The sequence below is a fragment of the Chiloscyllium punctatum genome, chromosome 25 (assembly GCF_047496795.1).
Source record: "Chiloscyllium punctatum isolate Juve2018m chromosome 25, sChiPun1.3, whole genome shotgun sequence".
NCBI classification, from domain to species: Eukaryota; Metazoa; Chordata; class Chondrichthyes; order Orectolobiformes; family Hemiscylliidae; genus Chiloscyllium; species Chiloscyllium punctatum.
Genome location: NC_092763.1, coordinates 25,597,737 through 25,619,348, shown reverse-complemented (window position 1 = coordinate 25,619,348; position 21,612 = coordinate 25,597,737). Strand labels below are relative to the sequence as shown.

General features: G+C 42.6%; 1 pseudogene; it reads right to left on the bottom strand.

Annotated features, from left to right (window-relative positions):
• LOC140495630 (sodium- and chloride-dependent neutral and basic amino acid transporter B(0+)-like) overlaps nucleotides 1-21,612 on the bottom strand; it is an 85,612-nt pseudogene that overhangs the window by 17,891 nt on the left and 46,109 nt on the right.

The following is a 21,612-nucleotide window of genomic DNA, read 5'->3' as shown; positions in this document are numbered from 1 at the left end:
GTTCATCCTTCTGTCCAAGTTACTTGCGATGCTTATTATTTTTTGAAACCTCCCTGATCATATGTTGCTGTTTCATCTGGGCGTGCTGGTTTTAGGAATATATTTCCAGTTTCTAAATTGAACAGTCTTGTTCACATTCCCATCCTGTTGTAGCTCCCTCAGACCAGAACAGCCTCCAGTTCGGACAGTGCACTGCTCCCTCAGTAATGCACCGAATTATCACCAACACCTTGTGATTGAATCAATATTCACAAGTCACCGTATTCTCAACAGAGCTGTACAAAGATATTAACAGTACACTTGTTAGTTTTAACCTGAACTATGTATGGAAACAGAGCAAATGATTAAAAAAAAACATACCTGTGTCACACAAAGAAGGGCAGGGAAATAAGATACCAAAAAAATACCAATTGTCAAATAAAGGCGTTTTGTTCGAAGAAACTTGGGGAACAGGTCAAGCAGTGCTGTTATAACTGTTTCTGAGAGAGAAAAAACAAAAGTTAAGTGAGATTAGGAATTCATGAATAATTTACACAGTCCCAGAGATACCCAACACTGGAGAGACTGAAGCTCTGCAGACCAGAGGGACAGATCAGGACTAAGTCTTCTGTCCCAGGCAGAATCTAATGAGATGTGTGGAGGGAGGAATGGAGAAAAGAACAAAAGACAAATTCAAAAGGTCACAGTCAGGTCACAGGCCCAGTACATTCTGCCTCCAGGTGATTTTGCTGGAATTGGGTGAACAACAGAAACTGCTTCTTGCCCGGCAACAGTGAGTGCCATTTCCATGGCAACCTCGGGCCTGACAAGAGATGCTGCTGCAATCTTTCCAACGCTGAAAGGGTTCCATGCTGTAGGAAACATAAGATCATAAGAAACAGGAGGAAGAATTGGTCATTCAGCCCCTCAAGCCTGCTCTGCTGTTCAATAAGGTAGTTTCTGATCTGATTGTGGCTTACCTCCATTTTCCTGCCAGTCCCCCAGAATCCTTAACTCCCTTGTTCATCAACAGTGTGTCTGAGTCAGTCTTGAATATATTTAATGGCCCAACCTCCACTATTTCTATGATGGAGAAGTCCATAGATGTAATGACATTAACAGAAAACATTGCTCCTCATCTGTGCCTTAAAGAGACACATTTTCTTGAACTGTGATGCTCAGTCGAGACCACTTCACACTCACTCAGCTCATAACTTTCAATCCTCACAGAGAGTTGCATATTTCAATAGGATCACCTCCCATTTTACAAAACTCAATGAGTACAGCACTAACCTTTCCTCAAAGTAATTCATTCTTCCCCGGGGAGTCAATCCGCCCAGTGACTCTCCTTCTAACTGGCTCCAATGCAATTACCCATTTCCTGAAGCAAGAAAGCTAAAGTTGTATGTTGTACTCGAAGGGTGGGCTCCCCAATGTCCTGTGTCCCCTGAGAAAGTGTTTGCTACATTTTTCTATTATTTCACTGGATGTGGTTGTTGCTGGTTTGGTCAGTATTTGTTGCCCATCCCTAATTGCCCTTGAACCAACATTACTATGGATTGAGTGTGTGGATCTGATTTCCTTCCCTGAAGGACATCAGTAAAGCAGGTAGATTTTTACAATCAATGGTAGTTTCATGGTCAGCACCACCGATGACTAACTTTGTATTAATTACAATTCAAACCAATGCTCGCAGAACATTAGTCTGGTCCTCTGGATTAACAGGCCAGTGACAATATCACTACAACACTGTCTTCCCCATTTATACACCATCCATACAGACGTTGCATCCTGGTGATTGATGATCTGTGTAGCTTTGATTGCAAACAGTTTTAATTATTGTCCACATACCCTGAGAACACACTCAACCAGGCATTGGGGAAGTTTTTCTGTTACATTGCTGACCTGTACCTTGCTGATGTGGACAGACCTTTGGGAATTCCCAGACTCCCACCTGCTCTTTTTAACGACAGTACTGATGTGGCTGGACCAGTTCAGTTTCTGGTAGTTGATAATCCCCAGGATAAGGGATCGTGGGGAATCAACAAAGATAGAGTTTCAAGGAGAGCTGGTTAAATTCCTTTTATTGGCGTTAGTCACGATCTGGCACTTGTCTGGTGGAAATGTATAAATATTAGGTACTCTGTATTTTGTCCAGGTTTTGCTGTATGTAAACACAGATTGTTTTAGTCTCTGAGGAGCTGAATGGTTGTTGGTCATTTCGGAAAGTGAACCTCGAGTTTCATGCAAGTCTTCAGTGAGAGATTGCCTTCCATAAAGGACATCACGTACTAGATGGCTTTTTTATTAGTTTCATTATCAGCATTCCCAATATTTATATTTTCTTCCAACTTTATTTCATTGATTCAATTCAAATTCTTCAGTTGTTGAGGTGAAATTTGACTTTGTGTCTCTGGATCATTGTAGTAACAGGAGAGTGTCATCATTCCTCAATGCATTTGATCTCATCCCGTTCCCGTCAGTCTGCCTAACACTGGGGAACATTTTCAAGATCTACCTCAAATTACATAGTGGTTATCCTCGGGTGGTTACAGAGCCTCAGAACAAACTGAAAAATAAGTGCTGGTCCGACAAAAGAACAGGGAAGAAAGAGCGGCCTGAACAAAGTGAGATTGAAAATTATTGTAATAAAAATCAAACAGAAATCTTGCTATGAGAGCTCCAGATGTTGAATGAACAAAGGCCAGCACAGCACAGGAACAAGCCATTCAGCCCTCCAAAGCTATGCCAACACATGACACCTTTCTACATTAAATCCTTTTCCCTCTACACAGTCTGTATCCCTCTATTCCCTGTCTATTCATACATCTCTCAAGTACCTCTTCAACATTGTTGTTGTATTCACCTCCACCACCTCCTCAGGCAGCCCATTCCAGGTACTTACCACCCTCTGTGCAAAAAAACTTTCTTCACATATCTCCTTTAAACTGACTCCCTTTTCCCTGAAGCCTATGTCCCCTAGTAATTGACATTCCTGGGAAGAAGAGTATGATTATCCATTCTGTCCATGCCTCTCACAGTTTTGTGAGCTTCTACCAGCCTGCAATGTTCAACTGAAAATAAACCAAGTTTATCCAAACTCTCTTCTTAGCTAATACTCTCCAAACCAGGCAACATCCCCGTAAAACGTTTCCGTACCCCTCTTCAAAGCCTTCACGTCCTTCTGGTTATGTGGTGACCAGAACGGCTAAGAAGGAATCCTGAGGGACAGTATTTATGTATATTTGGAAAGGCAAGGACTTATTAAGGATCGTCAGCATGGCTTTGTGCTTGGGAAATCATGTTTCATGAACTTAATTGAGTTTTCTGAACAAGCAACAAAGCGAATTGATGAGTGGTAGACATGATCTGTATGGACTTCAATAATGCATTTGACAAGGCTCCATATGGTAGACTGGTCAGCAAGATTAGGTCTCATGGATTACAGGGAGAACAAGCCATTTGGATACGGAACTGGCTCAAAGGTGGAAGACAGAGGGCAGTGGTGAGTATTCCTTTTTACACTGGAGGCCTGTGACCAGTGGAGTGCCACAAGGATCAGTGCTGGGTCCACTGCTTTTTGTCATTTATATACATGATTTGGATGTGAACATAGGAGGTATAGTTAGTAAGTTTGCAGATGACACCAAAACTGGAGGTGTAGTGGACAGCAAAAAAGTTACCTCAGAGCACAATGGGGTCTTAATCAGATGGGCCAGTGGGCTCAGGTGTGGCAGATAGAATTTAATTTAGATAAGTTTGGAAAAGCAAATCAGAGCAGGACTTATACACTTAATGGTAATGTCCTGGGGATTGTTGTTGAACAAAGAGACCTTGGAGTGCAGATTCATAGTTCCTTGAATGTAGAGTTGCAGGTAGATAGGATAGTGAAGAAGGTGTTTAGTATGCTTTTTTTTATTGGTCAGAGCACTGAGTATAGAAGTTGGTAAGTCTTGTGGCACTCATACAAGACTTTGGTTAGGCCACTTTTGAAATACCGCGTGCAGCTCTGGTCTCCTTGCTTTTGGAAGGATGTTGTAAAATATGAAAGGGTTCAGAAAAGATTGACAAGGATGGTGCCAGGGTTGGAGGATTTGAGTTATATGGAAAGGCTGAATAGGCTGGGGCCTTTTCCCTGGAGCGTCGGAGGCTGAGGGGTGACCTTATTGAGGTTTATAAAATCATGAGGGGCATGGATAGGATAAATAGACAAGGTCTTTTCCATGGGGGGGTGGAATCCAGAACTAGGGGGCATAGGTTTAGGGTGAGAGGGGAAAGATATAAAAGGGAACTAAAGGGTAACCTATTCACACAGAGGGTGGTGTGTGTATGGAATGAGCTGCCAGCAGAAGTGGTGGATACTGGTACAATTACAGCATTTAAAAGGCATCAGGATGGGTATATGAATAGGAAGGTTTTAGAGGGATGTGGGCCAAGTGTTGGCAAATGGTTAGGATATCTGGTTGGCATGGATGAGTTGAACTGAACAGTCTGTTTCTGTGCTGTATCTCTCTCTAACTATGACTCTCTGTGGCCTAACTTAAATTCTATGAAGCTGCAACATGACTTGCCAGTTTTTATACTCTCTGCCACAGCCAATGATGGTAAGTATGTTGTATGCCAGCATGACCATCTTATCCACTAGTGTTACCCTCTTCACAGAACTATAGATGATTGCCTGGATCTGTCTGTATGTTAATGGTTCTAAGGGTTCTGCTATTTACTCTATACCTCTCTCCTTCATTAGATCTTTTAAAATGCCTCAACTCACATTTGTTCAGATTAAATTCCATCTGCCATCTCTTTGCCCAAGTATCCAGCCTACCCATATCCTACTGTATTCTCTGGCTGTCCTTCATTATCCACAGTTCCCTAATCTTTGTGTTGTCTGCAAACTTACTGATCCAGCCACTTAAATTCTACTTCAAATCTTTTATATATATTGCAAATAACAGGGGACTCAGCAGTGATCCCTGTGGAATATAGCCGGTCATAAATCTCCCGTCAGAAAAATACCCTTCTGCTACTATTCTCTGTCACCTATGATTAAGTCAATCCTGTATCCATCATACTAGGTCACCATGGATTCCATGTGACTTTACCTTCTCCACCAGGGTATTGGTGTCCCTTCCAACTTAGGTGCAACCCATCCTTCTTATACAAGTCCCATCTGCCCTGGAAGACATCCCAATGATCCAGATACCTAAACATTTCCTTCTACACCAGCTCTTCAGCCATGCATTCAACTGTGTTATCTACTTCTTCCAGGCCTCGCCACCATGTGGCAGAGGGAGAAATCCTGAGATTACACTTTAGGGGTCGTGCTTTTCAACTTATTACCTAACTCCTTGAACTCCCTTTAAGGTACTTTCTAAAATAAAATAAAAAGCTTGAAAGCTTGGGAAGGGTTAAAGCATGAAGTCTACTGGCGATCTGTTGCAAGGGGTCTGTGGAATGCTACACTAGTCAAAAGATCACTGTGGCAGGATGGGATAACAACAATGGAATGTTCCTACACCAACTAGCAGAGTAAGGTTGCGGCTGAAAGGTCACTATGGTGGGATGAAATAATACATTTAGTAAAGTCAGCCTCACCTGTTAAACATCATCATGGCAGGTTGGGACAGGTTGTGACAATAAATATTTAATTAAAAGTTAGTAGAGTTAGCCTGCTTGGGACCCTTGACAGTAAGATATCTTATCATGACATTGAAATAATATTAAGTAGGGTCTGGGATGGAAGACCATTGTTGCAGAGGTGACAGTAAAATGTCTAATCATGACATTAGAATAATATATAAAGAATGCAGGAAAAACAATAGTGGCAGAACTAGAGAGATAATGGGAACTAACATCATTGGTTTACTTTATAGCTGGAGTGAGGTAATTCTGATTAACACAGTTGGATATGCCAATAAGCTAACAAAAACATGATAAAAAAAGATATAAAGAGCCACAGACCCAGAGGTTCAGGGGCATTCAAGAACTTGCTTTCTGAGTGTCACAGTTTTTTGTTTGCAAATAAAAGACCTACTCCTTGAAGAACTCTCTGCGACCCTGGTGATTCTCTATATTTTATCCACGACAAATTTGGCGTTGTGAGCAGGGTCGTGCAGAGGCCTACCTGGAAAGAGGGCAGCAGTAACAGGATGCTTCTAGGTCCACCAGGGCATTCCCGAGACTGACAGAATCAGGGTACCCAGCAAAAAGAGGTTAGCATTTTTGCTCTGAATTCGGACTGTATTCTGTTGGCTTGGGGTAGTTCTTGGGGACTCGGATGTGCGGGAACCTGTCAGAGGGTCTCCCCGCTCCAAGGTTTGGTGTACCATTAGAAATCAGGTCAGACAATGGGTCCGCCTTCATTCAGAAAGTAGTTAAGCTGGTGCTGCAGTCTTTGAGAATCAATCAGAGGTTTAGGTAGTGTATCATCCCCAGTCATAGGGTATGGTGGAAATGATTAATGGGACATTGAAAGCCAAACTAAACAAGATTTGCGCAAGCACCAACCTTAATTGGGTTGATGTGTTGCTGCTGGCACTAATGAGTTATCGCATGCAGACTAACCGCATGGCCAATCTAACACCACATGAGATGCCCACAGGCAGACTAATGCCAGTACCCAGGTGGAGAGGCCCATATGAAAGGCCTAACTTGGAGAAGCTAAGCCTAGAACTTAAGCAATATATGCAGCAGCTAACTATGATACATGAGAGTATCCACATACAGGAAACACAAAGAGAACCGACATCTGTCAACGAGGAAGGACCTATGAAGTCCGGGGATTGGCTGCAAGTGTGGGTCTTCAGAAGACGCTGGAATGAGCCGAGGAGAGAGGGACCTTTCATAGTGACTAAGGCATTACCTACCGCCATCCAAGAGGAAGGACAACACACATGGTACCACTTTAATCATAGTGAAGCGCTTACATCAGCACAAACTAACTCTAACACTGAGGTAAGTGAAGCTGAGGTCGAGGAACGTGGATACGGGCAGGGCACACAGGAGGCTAGTAATCCTCATCAGGGTTCTGAACAGGGTACAGGTGAAGCTCTTGGGGATACTGATCATTCCAGAAATGATAGTGATGGAGGTGTGCAGCATCGCTCTTCTCCTGGCAGTGGGGATGGGGAAAACATGGCGGATGCCTCTGATACCACACCCCCCACACCCCCGCTGATGCCAGGCCTAAATACTCAGACTTGGAAGTCATTAACCTGGCAGATACCTGGTGGCTGTGTGGTAGTAAAAGAGGAGGGTTGCGCCCGGAGATGCCTGCTGACTAGCTCCTATAATGCTCCTACATAAGGTAGTTATATCACCACACACACAGCTTGACACTACATCACAGTCAGCTTTGGGCCGAACTAAGTGACGGTATGACCCTGATCCAATGATTCGGATTAACGTCATAGGACAGCCAAGAGGTATTCCTGATGAGTTTAATGCGCATCAGGAGGAGGGGCTCATCCCAGTGATAGGGGTTAGCAAGAATGCTGAATGGATTAATTACATTTATTACAACCAGCAGAGATTTATCAATTATACTGGCGATGCCTTTGTGGCCTTGGGGAAATAATTGGACTCTACTACCAAAATGACATGGCAAAACAGACAAGCCTTAGATTAAATACTGGCAGAAAAAGACAGGATTTGTGTGGTGTTTGGGGAGCATTGCTGTACTTTTATACCTAGCAACACTAGCCCTGGGGGATCTATAACTAAAGCAATGGAAAAACTAAAGAATCTAAGACGGGAGCTAAAAGACAATGAGGGTTTGGTCATCGGACTTTTGATTGGTTGAATAGTATATTAGGGTCTTGGGGAAGCGTGGTTGGTCAAGATTGGTCTTATTATGGGTACAGTTTTACTTGTTGTTGCCTTTGTCTTTTGTTGTGCTTTACCTTTTATTAAGTTTTTTTATTTCAAGCCACTACATGGTAACTTGTGATTATTTCAGCTACTCCCGGAAGTGCTTCCTCCTCTGATGGAACCCCACCTCTCTACTATTATGATCTAACAACAGACATGGTGCAAGGAATATGTGAACATGACGACATCGATGATACTTCTGAAGAACACACGTGTCCTAGATTATGAGGGATCTTGGATCTTTTTTCCTGTTCTAGTTGTTGGAGGGCAGGTTGTTGGCCCAAGGGACCCCAGGAACGGAGGAAGAAACCTTTAAGTCTCAGACTCCAAAAATTATTTGGTCCATGTTGGGACCTACACTGTTTATATTGGGCACCTGAGAGTCTGAGCTTATTGTGTTCTTTCTCTAGGTGAGACCAGTAGGTGTCGAAGGGAGGAATATGGAAAATAAAGAGCATGAAAGCATGGGAAGGATTAAAGCATGAAGACTACTGGCGATCTGTAGCAAGGGGTCTGTGGAAGGCTACACTAGTTGAAAGGTTACTGTGGCAGGATGGGATAAGAATATTGGAATGCTCCTACACCAATGGTTAAAAATCATACAACACCAGGTTATAGTCCAACAGGTTTAATTGGAAGCACACTAGCTTTCGGAGCGACGCTCCTTTATCAGGTGATTGTGCAACACCGGCATCTCCAAATCATGACTACTATTGACACCACTGACCGCCGGTTTAAAGTGGAGAGGATCTCCAAAAAACAATTCCTACACTGGCATCTCCAAATCATGCCTACACCAATGAGCAGAGTAAGGTTAGGGCTGAAAGGTCACTATAGTGGGATGAAATAATACATTTAGTAAAGTCAGCCTCACCTGTTAAATATCATCATGGCAGGTTGGAACAGGTTGTGACAATAAATATTTGAGACATGACATTAAATGTTTAATTAATAGTTGGTAGCGTCAGCCTGCTTGAGACCCTTGACAGTAAGATATCTAATCATGGCATTAGAATAATATTAAGTAGGGGCTGGGATGGAAGACCATTGTTGCAGAGGTGACAGTAAAGTGTCTAATTGTGACATTAGCATAACATTAAGTAGAATGTAGGAAAAACCATAATGGCAGAAATAGAGAGATAATGGGAACAAACATAATTGGTTTATTGTATAGCTGGAGTGAGTTAATTCTGATTAACACAGTTGGACATGCTGATAAGCTAACAAAGACATGATAAAAAAAAGGGTATAAAGAGCCACGGACCCAGAATTCAAGAATTCAAGAATTTGCTTTCTGAGAGTCACGGTTTTTTGTTTGCAAATAAAAGACCTACTCCCTGAAGATCTCTCCACGTCTCCTGGTGATTCTCTATATTTTATCCATGACAGCACTTGGCACGCTGCCTGCCTATGTCATTAGTACCAATGGGGCATCTGGCAGGACATTCCCTTAATACAGCGGTGAAACAAAAACAGAAATTGCTGGAGAAACTCAGTAGTTCTTGCATCATCTGTGCAGAGAAGGCAGAGTTAATGTCTCAGGTCCGGTGACCCTTCTCAGAACTGGATGCTTTCCCTCCACAGATGCTGCCAGACCTGATGAGTTTCTCCAGTAATTCCTGTTTTTGTTTCAGATCTCCAGCACCACATTTCTTTGTTTTTTTCCTTAATGCCAATGTGAACCTATTTAACTGAAACACATTGATGCCCCATTGAGATACTAAGCAGAGAATCACAGCAAGAAAAAGAATGACTCATTCATTCACTAATATCACAAACAATAACTTCTACTTCAACAATATAAACATAATGATTCAGATAACTTGCTTCCATAGAAGCAGAAAATGATTAGTTAAGTGAAGTAATGTCGCTCTTACCTAAGTCTGCAAACTGAGTGTCCAGTCCCAGAGTGAGCAGCATGAAGAAAAATAAAATGGACCATAAAGGTGCCCATGGCAATTGGGCAAGAGCTTCTGGATTTGCAATAAAAACCAATCCAAAACCTAAACAGTGGATAGGATTTATATGGTAATGTTAGTGACGCTTACAATAGACAGATGGAACCTAAACTAAAGATTAACAGCATTGGTGCCAATGAAAACCCAGAATGGAACAAATGTCAGCAGGCACTCCTGCTGTGGCATGTGGCACGTTCTGATTGGGTGGCCAAGCTTGTTCCACAAGATTGTGATGTCAGGCAGGTGTCAATAATCAGGCTAGACCCCCACAAAACATTTCAAGAAGGTAGCCCAGACCCTACCATTCCAGCCATTTTATGCAGGTGTAAAGTGGATATTCCAGGAGTGATGCAGCTGGCCTAACCACTCAGCTTTAAACAAAACAGAATTTATTTACAGGCTACTGAATGAAATATGAACAAACAAGAACCAAATTTAGAATAAATCTAAACCCAATCAACTGTATTGAAACTTAATGATGTTGTTCCAAATATTTGCAACATCCCCATAAACACCTCCTTGGCAAGAAAAAATAAAATTAAACACAGTTTCTTACAGGAGGGATGTCAGAGAGAGAGACAGAAAGAGACCGATAGAGAGAGAGAGAGAGAGAGAGAAGATCAGCATGGATTTGCTTCTTTGGGTCCCCAACAGCTTCTCTGAGCTCCCAGCTAAAACCTGACCAGCAGCTACAAAACAAAACAGCTTGCTAAAATCAAACCAAACCAAACCAAACCCTGGACTGGAAGAACTAGCCACTCCCCTTTCAGTGGATCAGTGTTTAAAATAAACTTCAAACCTTTTACAAGTAGATATTTCCAGACATATCAGAACCTCTGCCTTTCCAACCCCTCTGAGTTGAACTGTACAAGCACGACCCCGGTTTTGTGTTTGGGTGGATAGAGTCTACCATTCTCTCGGTCAAACATTTAACACATTACTGTCATCTACAAACAACTTACATGAGTGCCTCTGCCCACAACAGAAATCATTCACATCTCTTGTTACAGACATGAGTGAAATGGGTTAAATTATACTATTTTATTTGCTCTTATCTTCAGATTGTAAGGAGACATGTTTTATATCTTTCTTCATTTCGTTTCAAACGGGTTGTTAGATATTCTCTTTCAAGTCCTTTGTTTGTGGAGTCCAATTTCTAAAGTCTCTCTTTAGGATTAAATTAAATGTATGATTTAATCATCCATTCACATCAGGTTTTGCAACACTTGCACATGCTCAAGCATACAAGGAAGAAACAAAAGGAAGAGAAAGAATTTGTTAACATTAATAACTTAAAATCCAAAAACATGGACATTCATTCACTTGCTTTGTCTGAATTCAGAAAGTTAATGTCCAGTGAGGGTACATTTCTGATGTAGCTCAGACTGCAGCATATTTAGATGATTATAAGCAGACATTGCAGAAATCCTCTTAATCATGATTGTGGTGTAGTAATATGGGATTTGATGAGCTTTTCAGGTTCTAACAGGAAATTTCCAGGGAATTAGATTTTGTGGTGATTAAGACCTGAGTTATGCCTGGTACCTGGCTGTAGAATTTCCCATAAGTCAGATACTTAGAAGAATGGGCATTAACTGCAGACTCGCTTGTGCCAAAATAAGACAAGGAAATTCCAGAAATTCAAATTTTCAAGATCAAGAGGAATTTTGGTTCTGAGGCGTGATGAGTCAGTTTCAAATGCACAAGTCAATTTTTATGACCTGGTTAGTAGCTACTGTTGATTGGCTGAGTGAGATGATGGACCATCAGTACTTTTTCAGGTGTAATGAAGATTGATAGCTCCTTTTTGTTACCAAATCTAACTGGGGAGATGGATTATCTACTATTCTATGAATGCAACATCCACACAATGAAAGTTGTGCATTTCCAAACTGATGGTGGTTTAGCTTTATCTTTTGTAATGTTACTGGTGGAAGTTTCTAGAACTGGTTGGAACTTGCAAATTATCTGACAAGTAGCAGCCATTTTCAGTTCAGAAAAGTCCAATTTAAAATAAACACGAAGTATCAATTGTAAGAAAATGAGTTTTTTCATGAATTGACACTTTCAAAGAGTAATTGAGATGTATGGCATGGAAACAGACCCTTCGGTCCAACTTGTCCATGCCGACCAAATATCATAAACTGATTTAGTCCCATTTGCCAACATTTGGCTCATGTCTCTGTAAACCCTTCCTATTCATATAACTGTTCAGATGCCTTTTAAATGTTGTTATTGTATCTGCCTCCACCACTTCCTCTGGCAGCTTCCTTCATACATGCACCACCCTCTGCATGAAAAGGTTGCCCCTCAGGTCTCTTTTAAATCTTTCTCTCTCACTTTAAAACTATGCCCTCTTGTTTTAGCCTTCCCTCCCTCAGGAAAAGACATTTGCTCTATCCATGCCCTTCATGATTCTATGAACGTTGAAAAGATCATCCCTCAGCCTCTAACATTCCAGGAGAAAACAAAACCCAGCCTATTCAGCCTCTCCTTATCGCTCAAACCTTCCAGTTACAGCAACATTATTCTAAATCATTTCTGCATCCTTTCAAGTTGGACAATATCCTTCCTATAGTAGGGCAACCAGAATTGTATACTTTATTCTAAAAATGACCTCACCAATGTCTAATTCAGCCACGACATGATGCCCCAACTCCTATACTCAATGCACTGACCAATGAAGCCACATCTCCTGTTAAATGCCTTCTTTATCACTCTGCAGTTGAGATAAAGCTACACCAATTTACTATGGAATTAGACTGAGACTGTGAGTATAATCTTCTTGAAATATTTGTTTGACAATCCATTCTATCCTTTGGAGCGTTGTGTTAAATTGTGATACAGAACTGTTACAAAAATATTGATGTGAATTTACAGCCAACATTCCTTCTTAATTGGAGACACTACAGTCTTTAATATTTACTTCCAAGTAGAGGCAAGTTGTTATCTAAAGCTGTTAAAATGTTAAGTTAATCTGATTCCTTAGTTTTCATGAACTCCTTGTTGAGCAGTTAAATCAACAATAACATTTCCAATGACAGAAAGTGTATTGTTTGTTCTGGTCTGACTGGATATCCAGTTGTGAACTGATCTATATCTTGAAAACAGTCTCCAGAATGTCCAATTCTATATTTAACTTGATCCATCTCTCTGATTAAAACTTTCTTGGTGTGAGAATTTGGATTCCTTCCCTTTCTGTGTTTTTTAGGTTTTCATCATTTTGACGTTAGAATTATTTTGCAGTAGTTAAGGAGTTCCTGCTGCTTCCTGCAGTAATGGATGTTTTCTGATGTTTTTGTTTGTTGTGGTTTCCTAATCTCCTTGAAAAAAAATCTTTCCGCAGGGCCAAATGTCATAGCAACTCAGCAAATTCCAATAAATCATTTCACTTCTCAGCCTGGATTTCTTGTGCCGTTAGTGAGGTTTTTTTCTCTCTCTACTCCAGTATAATTGGATTTGATTTGATTTGCTCCTGTCAGTTGTTTGGAGATAAGTGAAAAGTATTCAATTAGATTCCCTACAGTGTGGAAACAGGCCCTGCAGCCCAATGCGTCCACACCGACCCTCGGAAGATTAACCCACCCGGACACATTTCCCCGTGACTAATGCACCTAACACTATGGGCAATTTAGCATGGCCAATGCACCTAACCTGCACATCATTTGGAATGTGGGAGGAAACCCACACAGACACAGGGAAAATGTGAAAACTCCACACAGCCAGGAATCAAGCCCAGGTCGCTGGCCCGGTGAGGCAGCAGTGTTAACCCCTGCATGACCATGCCAGTACTTTATTTTATAATGATCCTCTAAACACCTTTTCATTAAGTTAAAGACAATGTACATATACATTTAAGTCAATTGGCTTTAGTTTTGTAGACTCTCGGTTAGTGGTGCTGGAAGAGCACAGCAGTTCAGGCAGCATCCAAGAAGCTCCTTGGATGCTGCCTGAACTGCTGTGCTCTTCCAGCACCACTAATCCAGAATCTGGTTTCCAGCATCTGCAGTCATTGTTTTTACCTTTAGTTTTGTAGACATCAATCAGGACCCCCTCAACCTTCATCTTTCTAATGAAAATAATCCTAATCTTCATAGCTAGTGCCCTCCATACCAGGCAACATCCTGGTGAACCTCATGTGCATCACCTCCAAACCATCCACATCCTTTCGGTACCACAACTGTACATAGTGTTCCAAACGTGGCCAAACGAAAGTCCTGCTAACTCTTGTACTCAATACACCGGCCTTTGAAGGAAAGCAGGCCATCTTGACTACTCTTTTGATCTGTGTTGCCACCTTCAAGGTACAATTGATCTAAACATCCAGATCTCTCTCTCCATCAATTTTCCTCAGGCCTTGCTCAGTTGCTGTGTAGTTCGCTCTTGAACTGGATTGTCCAAAATGCATTACCTCACATTTGCTCGGGTTGTACTCCATCTGCCATTTCTCTGCTCAGCTCTCTAATCTATTTATATTTTGCTGTATTCTCTGACAGTGCCCTTCACCACCTGCAACTCCACCAATCCTAATGTCATGAGCAAACTTGCTAATCAGACCAACTATGTCTTCCTCCAGATCATTTATGTATATCAGAAACAACAATGGTCACAGTATGGATCCCTGTGGAACACCACTGATTACAGTCATCCATTTTGAGAAACTCCCTTCTACTACTCTCTGTCTCCTGTTGCCCAGCCAGTTCTCTATCCATCTAGCTAGTACACCCTGGACCCCATGCGCCTTAACTTCCTCCATCAACCTACCATGAGGAATTTCATCAAACTCTGACTGAAGTCCATGTATGAGACATCTACAACCCTTCCCTCACCAATCAACTTTGTCACTTCCTCAAAGAATTCTATTAAGTTGGTAAGGCATGACCTTCCCTGCACAAAACCATACTGCCTATCACTGATAAGCCTATTTTCTTCCAAATGGGAATAGATCCAATCTCTTAGTATCTGCTCCAGCAGCTTCCTTACCACTGATGTCAGGCTCACCGGTCTATACTTACCTAGATTATCCCTGCTCCCCTTCTTAAACAAGGGGACAACAATAGCAATCCTTCGGGACCTCACTCGTGTTCAAGGATGCTGCAAAGATATCTGTTGAGGCCACAGCCATTTCCTCTCTTGCTTCCCTCAGTAACCTGGGATAGATCCCATTCAGAACTGGGGACTTGTCCACCTTAATGCCGTTTAGAATACTCAACACTTCCTCCCTCCTTATACTGACTTGACCTAGAGTAATCAAACATCTATCCCTAACCTCAACATCCGTCATGTTCTTCTCCTTGGTGAATACCGATGCAAAGTACCGATACATCTTTCGCCTCACTTTAGGAAAGATGTGGAAGCTTTGGAGAGGGTGCAGAGAAGATTTACCAGGATGTTGCCTGGAATGGAGAGTAGGTCGTACGAGGATAGGTTGAGAGTTTTCGGCCTTTTCTCGTTGGAACGGCGAAGGATGAGGGGTGACTTGATAGAGGTTTATAAGATGATCAGAGGAATAGATAGAGTAGACAGTCAGAAACTTTTTCCCCGGGTACAACAGAGTGTTACAAGGGGACATAAATTTAAGGTGAAGGGTGGAAGGTATAGGGGAGATGTCAGGGGTGGGTTCTTTACCCAGAGAGTAGTGGGGGCATGGAATGCGCTGCCCGTGGGAGTGGTAGAGTCAGAATTATTGGCGACCTTTAAGCGGCATTTGGATAGGTACATGGATGGGTGCTTAATCTAGGTTAGAAGTTCGGCACAACATCGTGGGCCGGAGGGCCTGTTCTGTGCTGTATTGTTCTATGTTCTATGTTCTATGTTCTACTCATTAAGAATCTCACCCATTTTCTCTAACTTCATGCATAACTTTCTTCCTTTGTCCCTGAGTGGGCCAATCCTTTCACAAGTTACCCTCCTGCTCCCGATATATAAATAAAAGGTTTTGGGATTTTCCTTAACCCTGTTTACTAAAGGTATCACATTAACTTTTTTAGCCCTTTAATTCCTCATTTCAGGTTGGTCCGAATTTCCTGTTATTCCTCCAAATCTTCACCTGTCTTCAGTCACCGAGACCTTATGTATGCTTTTGATTTTCATCTTAGCTAGTCTCACAATTTCTCCTGTCATCAATGGTTCCCTAATCTTGCCATTTCTGTCCCTCATTTTCACAGGGACATGTCTGTCCTGCACTCTAATCAACATCTCTTTAGAAGCCTCCCACATATCAAATGTGGATTTACCCTCAAACAGCTACTCCCAATCTTCATTCCCCAGCTCCTGCTGAACTTTGGTATAGTTGGTCTTCCCCCATATTAGTGCTCTTCCTTTCGGACCACTCTTGTCTTTGTCCATGAGTATTTTAAAACTTATGGAATTGTGATCACTATTCCCAAAGTAATTCCCTACTGAAACTTCAGCCACCTGGCTGGGCTCATTCCCCAGCACCAGATCAAGTATTGCCTCTTCCTGAGTTTGACTATTTATAAACTACTCTATGAAACTCTCCTGGATGCTCTCTCTAAACCTCTAACACAAAGTGAATCCCAGTCAATGTTGGGAAAATTAAAATCTCCTATCACTACCACCCTGTTGCTCTTTCATCTTTCCATAATCTGTTTACATATTTGTACCTCTATCTCATGCTCGCTATTGGGAGGCCTGCAGTACAGCCCCAACATTGTTACCGCACCCTTCCTATTTCTGAGCTCTGCCTATAATACTTCACAAGCTTGAATCCTCCATTGTGCCCTCCTTCAGCACAGCTGTGATATCCTCTCTGACCAGTAATACAACTCCTCTACCCCTTTTACCTCCCTCTCTATCCCACATGAAGCATCGAAATCCTGGAATATTTAGTTGTCAAGTCTCAGTAACAGCTATAACATTATACTCGCAGGTACTAATCCAACCCCTAAGTTCATCTGCCTGACCTACAACACTTCTTGCATTAAAACAAATGCACCTCAGACCAGCTGTCCCATTGTGTTCATCATCTGCTCCCTGTCTACTCTTCCCCTTGGTCATGCTGACTTCATTATCTAGTTCCTTACAGGCTTTAGTTACTACCTCCTGACTGTCTACTAATCTCCTCATTTGGTTCCCATCCCCCTGCCACATTAGTTTAAACCCTTCCCAACAGCGTTAGCAAAAGCACCCCCAAGGACATTGGTTCCAGTCCGGCCCAGGTGTAGACTGTCCAATTTGTAATAGTCCCCAGAACCCATCCCAAAATCTGAACCCCTCCCTCCTACACCATCTCTCAAGCCACACAGTCATCCTGGCTATTCTTTCATTTCTACTCTGACTAGGACATGGCACTGGTAGCAATCCTGACATTACTACCTCTGAGGTCCTACTTTGCAACTTGGCTCCTAACTCGCTAACTCCTTTGTGTCGGACCTCATCCCATATTTTTACCTGTATCACTGGTGCCTACATGCACCTTGACAGCTGGCTATTCACCCTCCCCCTTGAGAATGGTCTGCAGCCAATCTGAGATATCCCTGATCCATGCACCTGGAAGGCATCATACCATTCGGGAGTCTCATTTTTGACCACAGGTCTGCCTAATTATTCCCCTTACAATTGAATCCCCTGTGACTATAGTCATAGAGTCATAATGGGTACAGTAGATTCTTTCATGATTATATGTTTTTGGAGATAAGTCTCTTGATTAAACTTAAAATATAAGCCATAGCTATCAATTTAACCTGTGGCAGTGTTTGTAGAGGAATAAGACAGTGTTATTTTCTGGGTCTGTAGATTGTGAAGAAGCTAAAATGGCCTTTACAGTGATATGTACTTCTTGTCAGATGTGGGAGTTTAAAGAGAGTTTAAGGGTTACTGCGGATTATATCTGCCATAAATGCTGTTGGATGCGAATCTTATCAGATCAAGTGGATCGGTTGGAGAGACAAACAGAAGCCATGAGGAATTTGCAACAGCAACAGTATGTGATGGATGGCAGTTATAGAAAGGGGGGAAAGTCTCAGATACAGTCACATAGATGGGTTAACTCCAGGAAGGGTAAGAGAGGTAGGCAACTAGAGCAGGAGATTTTTGTGGATATACCTATTTCAAACAGGTATGCTGTTTTGGAAAATGTAGGGGGTGATGGATTCTCAGGGGAACATAGCACAAACAGCCAAGTTTCTGGGATTGAGACTGGCTCTAATGCAACGGGAGGTACTTTGGCTTTCAAGAGATCAATTGTGTTAGGGGATTCTGTAGCCTGAGGTACAGACAGACTTAAACTAGTAAGGTAGGTGGGGGGGGGGTGGGACCCAGGGAGATAGTGAGGAAAGAGATCGATCTGAGACAGGTACAGCTGTGGCCAGCAGAGAAAAAGCAGAATGGTGTGTTGTTTCCCTGGTGCCAGGATCAAGGATGTCTCAGAGAGGGTGCAGAATGTTCTCACGGGGGAGACGGGCCAGCAGGAGGTCATTGTCCACATTGGAACCAACGACATTGGAAGGGAAAAACTTGAGACTCTGAAGGGAAATTACAGAGAGTTAGGTAGAAATTTAAAAAGGAGGTCCTCAAGGGTAGTAATATCTGGATACGAGCTAGTGAGGACAGGAATAGGAAGATAGAGCAGATGAATGCATGGCTGAGGAGCTGGTGTATGGGAGAAGGACTCACACTTTTGGATCATTGGAATCTCTTTTGGGGTAGAAGTAACCTGTACAAGAAGGATGGATTGCACCTAAATTGGAAGGTGACTAATATACTGGCAGGGAAATTTGCTAGAACTGCTTGGAAGGATTTAAACTAGTAAGGTGGGGGTGGTGGGGGGGGGGGGTGGGGTGGGACCCAGGGAGATAGTGAGGAAAGAGATCAATCTGAGACGGGTACAGCTGAGAACAGAAGTGAGTCAAACAGTAAAGGCAGGCAGGGACAAGGTAGGATTAATAAATTACACTGCATTTATTTCAATGTAAGGGGCCTAACGGGGAAGGCAGATGAACTCAGGGCATGGTTAGGAACATGGGACTGGGATATCATAGCAATTATGGAAACATGGCTCAGGGATGGGCAGGACTGGCAGCTGAATGTTCCAGGATACAAATGCTACAGGAAGGATAGAAAGGGAGGCAAAAGAGGACGGGGAGTGGCATTTTTGATAAGGGATAGCATTACAGCTGTGCTAAGGGAGGATATTCCTGGAAATACATCCAGGGAAGTTATTTGGGTGGAACTGAGAAATAAGAAAGGGATGATCACCTTATTGGGATTGTATCACAGACCCCCCAATAGTCAGAAGGAAATTGAGAAACAAACTTGTAAGGAGATCTCAGCTGTCTGTAAGAATAATATGGTGGTTATGGTAGGGGATTATAACTTTCCAAACATCGACTGGGACTGCCATAGTGTTAAAGGTTTAGATGGAGAGGAATTTCTTAAGTGTGTACAAGGCAATTTTCTGATTCAGTATGTGGATGTACCTACTAGAGAAGGTGCAAATCTTGACCTACTCTTGGAAAATAAGGCAGGGCAGGTGACTGAGGTGTCAGTGGGGGAACACTCTGGGGCCAGCGACCATAAGTCTATTCGTTTTAACATTGTGATGGAAAAGGATAGACCAGATCTAAAAGTTGAAGTTCTAAATTGGAGAAAGGCCAATTTTGACGGTATTAGGCAAGAACTTTCAAAAGCTGATTGGAGGCAGATGTTCGCAGGTAAAGGGATAGCTGGAAAATGGGAAGCCTTCAGAAATGAGATAGCAAGAATCCAGAGAAAGTATATTCCTGTCAGGGTGAAAGGGAAGGCTGGTAGGTATGTGGAATGCTGGATGACTAAAGAAATTGAGGGTTTGGTTAAGAAAAAGAAGGAAGCATATGTCAGGTACAGACAGGATAGATCGAGTTAATCCTTAGAAGAGTATAAAGAAAGTAGGAGTATACTTAAGAGGAAAATCAGGAGGGCAAAACAGGGACATGAGATAGCTTTGGCAAATAGAATTAAGGAGAATTTTACAAATATATTAAGGACAAAAGGGTAACTAGGGAGAGAATAGGGCCCCTCAAAGATCAGCAAGGCGGCCTTTGTGTGGAGCCACAGAAAAGTGGGGAGATACTAAATGAATATTTTGCATCAGTATTTACTGTGGAAAAGGATATGGAAGATATAGAATGTAGGGAAATAGATGGTGATATCTTGCAAAATGTCCAGATTACAGAGGAAGAAGTGCTGGATGTCTTGAAACGGTTAAAGGTGGATAAATCCCCAGGACCTGATCAGGTGTACCCGAGAACTCTGTGGGAAGCTAGAGAAGTGATTGCTGGGCCTCTTGCTGAGATATTTGTATCATCGATAGTCACAGGTGAAGTGCTGGAAGATTGGAGGTTGGGAAACGTGGTGCCACTGTTTAAGAAGGATGGTAAGGACAAGCCAGGGACCTATAGACCAGTGAGCCTGATGTCGGTGGTGGGCAGGTTGTTGGAGGGAATCCTGAGGGCCAGGATGTAGATGTATTTGGAAAGGCAAGGACTGATTATGGATAGTCAACATGGCTTTGTGCGTGGGAAATCATGTCTCACAAACTTGATTGAGTTTTTTGATGAAGTAACAAAGAAGATAGATGAGGGTAGAGCAGTAGATGTGATCTATATGGACTTCAGTAAGGCGTTCGAAAAGGTTCCCCATGGGAGACTGGTTAGCAAGGTTAGATCTCACAGAATACAGTGAGAACTAGCCATTTGGTTACAGGACTGGCTCAAAGGTAGAAGCAGAAGGTGGTGGTGGAGGGTTGTTTTTCAGACTGGAGGCCTGTGACCAGTGGAGTGCCACAAGGATCGGTGCTGAGCCTTCTACTTTTTGTCATTTACATAAAGGATTTGGATGCGAGCATAAGAGGTACAGTTAGTAAGTTTGCATATGACACCAAAATTGGAGGTGTAGTGGACAGCGAAGAGGGTTACTTCAGATTACAACAGGATCTGGACCAGATGGACCAATGGGCTGAGAAGTGGCAGATGGAGTTTAATTCAGATAAATGTGAACTGCTGCATTTTGGGAAAGCAAATCTTAGCAGGACTTATACACTTTAATGGTAAGGCCCTAGGGTGTGTTGCTGAACAAAGAGACCTTGGAGTGCAGGTTCATAGCTCCTTGAAAGTGGAGTCGCAGGTAGATAGGATAGTGAAGAAGGCATTTGGTATGCTTTCTTTTATTGGTCAGAGTATTGAGTACAGGAGTTGGGAGGTCATGTTGCAGCTGTACAGGACATTGGTTAGGCCACTGTTGGAATATTGCATGCAATTCTGGTCTCCTTCCTATTTGAAAGATGTTGTGAAACTTGAAAGGGTTCAGAAAAGATTTACAAGGATGTTGCCAGGGTTGGAAGATCTGAGCAACAGGGAGAGGCTGAACAGGCTGCGGCTGTTTTCCCTGGAGCGTCGGAGGCTGAGAGGTGACCTTATAGAGGTTCACAAAATTATGAGGGGCATGGACAGGATAAATAGACAAAGTCTTTTCTCTGGGATTGGGAAGTCCAGAACTAGAGGACGTAGGTTTAGGGTGAGGGGGTAAGATATAAAAGAGACCTAAGGGGCAACCTTTTCATGCTAAGGGTGGTACGTGCATGGAATGAGCTGCCAGAGGATGTGGTGGAGGCTGGTACAATTACAACATTTAAGAGTCATTTGGATGGGTATATGAATAAGAAGGGTTTGGAGGGTTGGGTGCTGGCAGGTGGGACTAGATGGGGTTGGGATATCTGGTCGGGCGAGTTGGACCGAAGGGTCTGATTCCATGCTGTACATCTCTAAGTCCTTCCACTCATTCCTGTCCTTTTGTACAGCACAGCCAG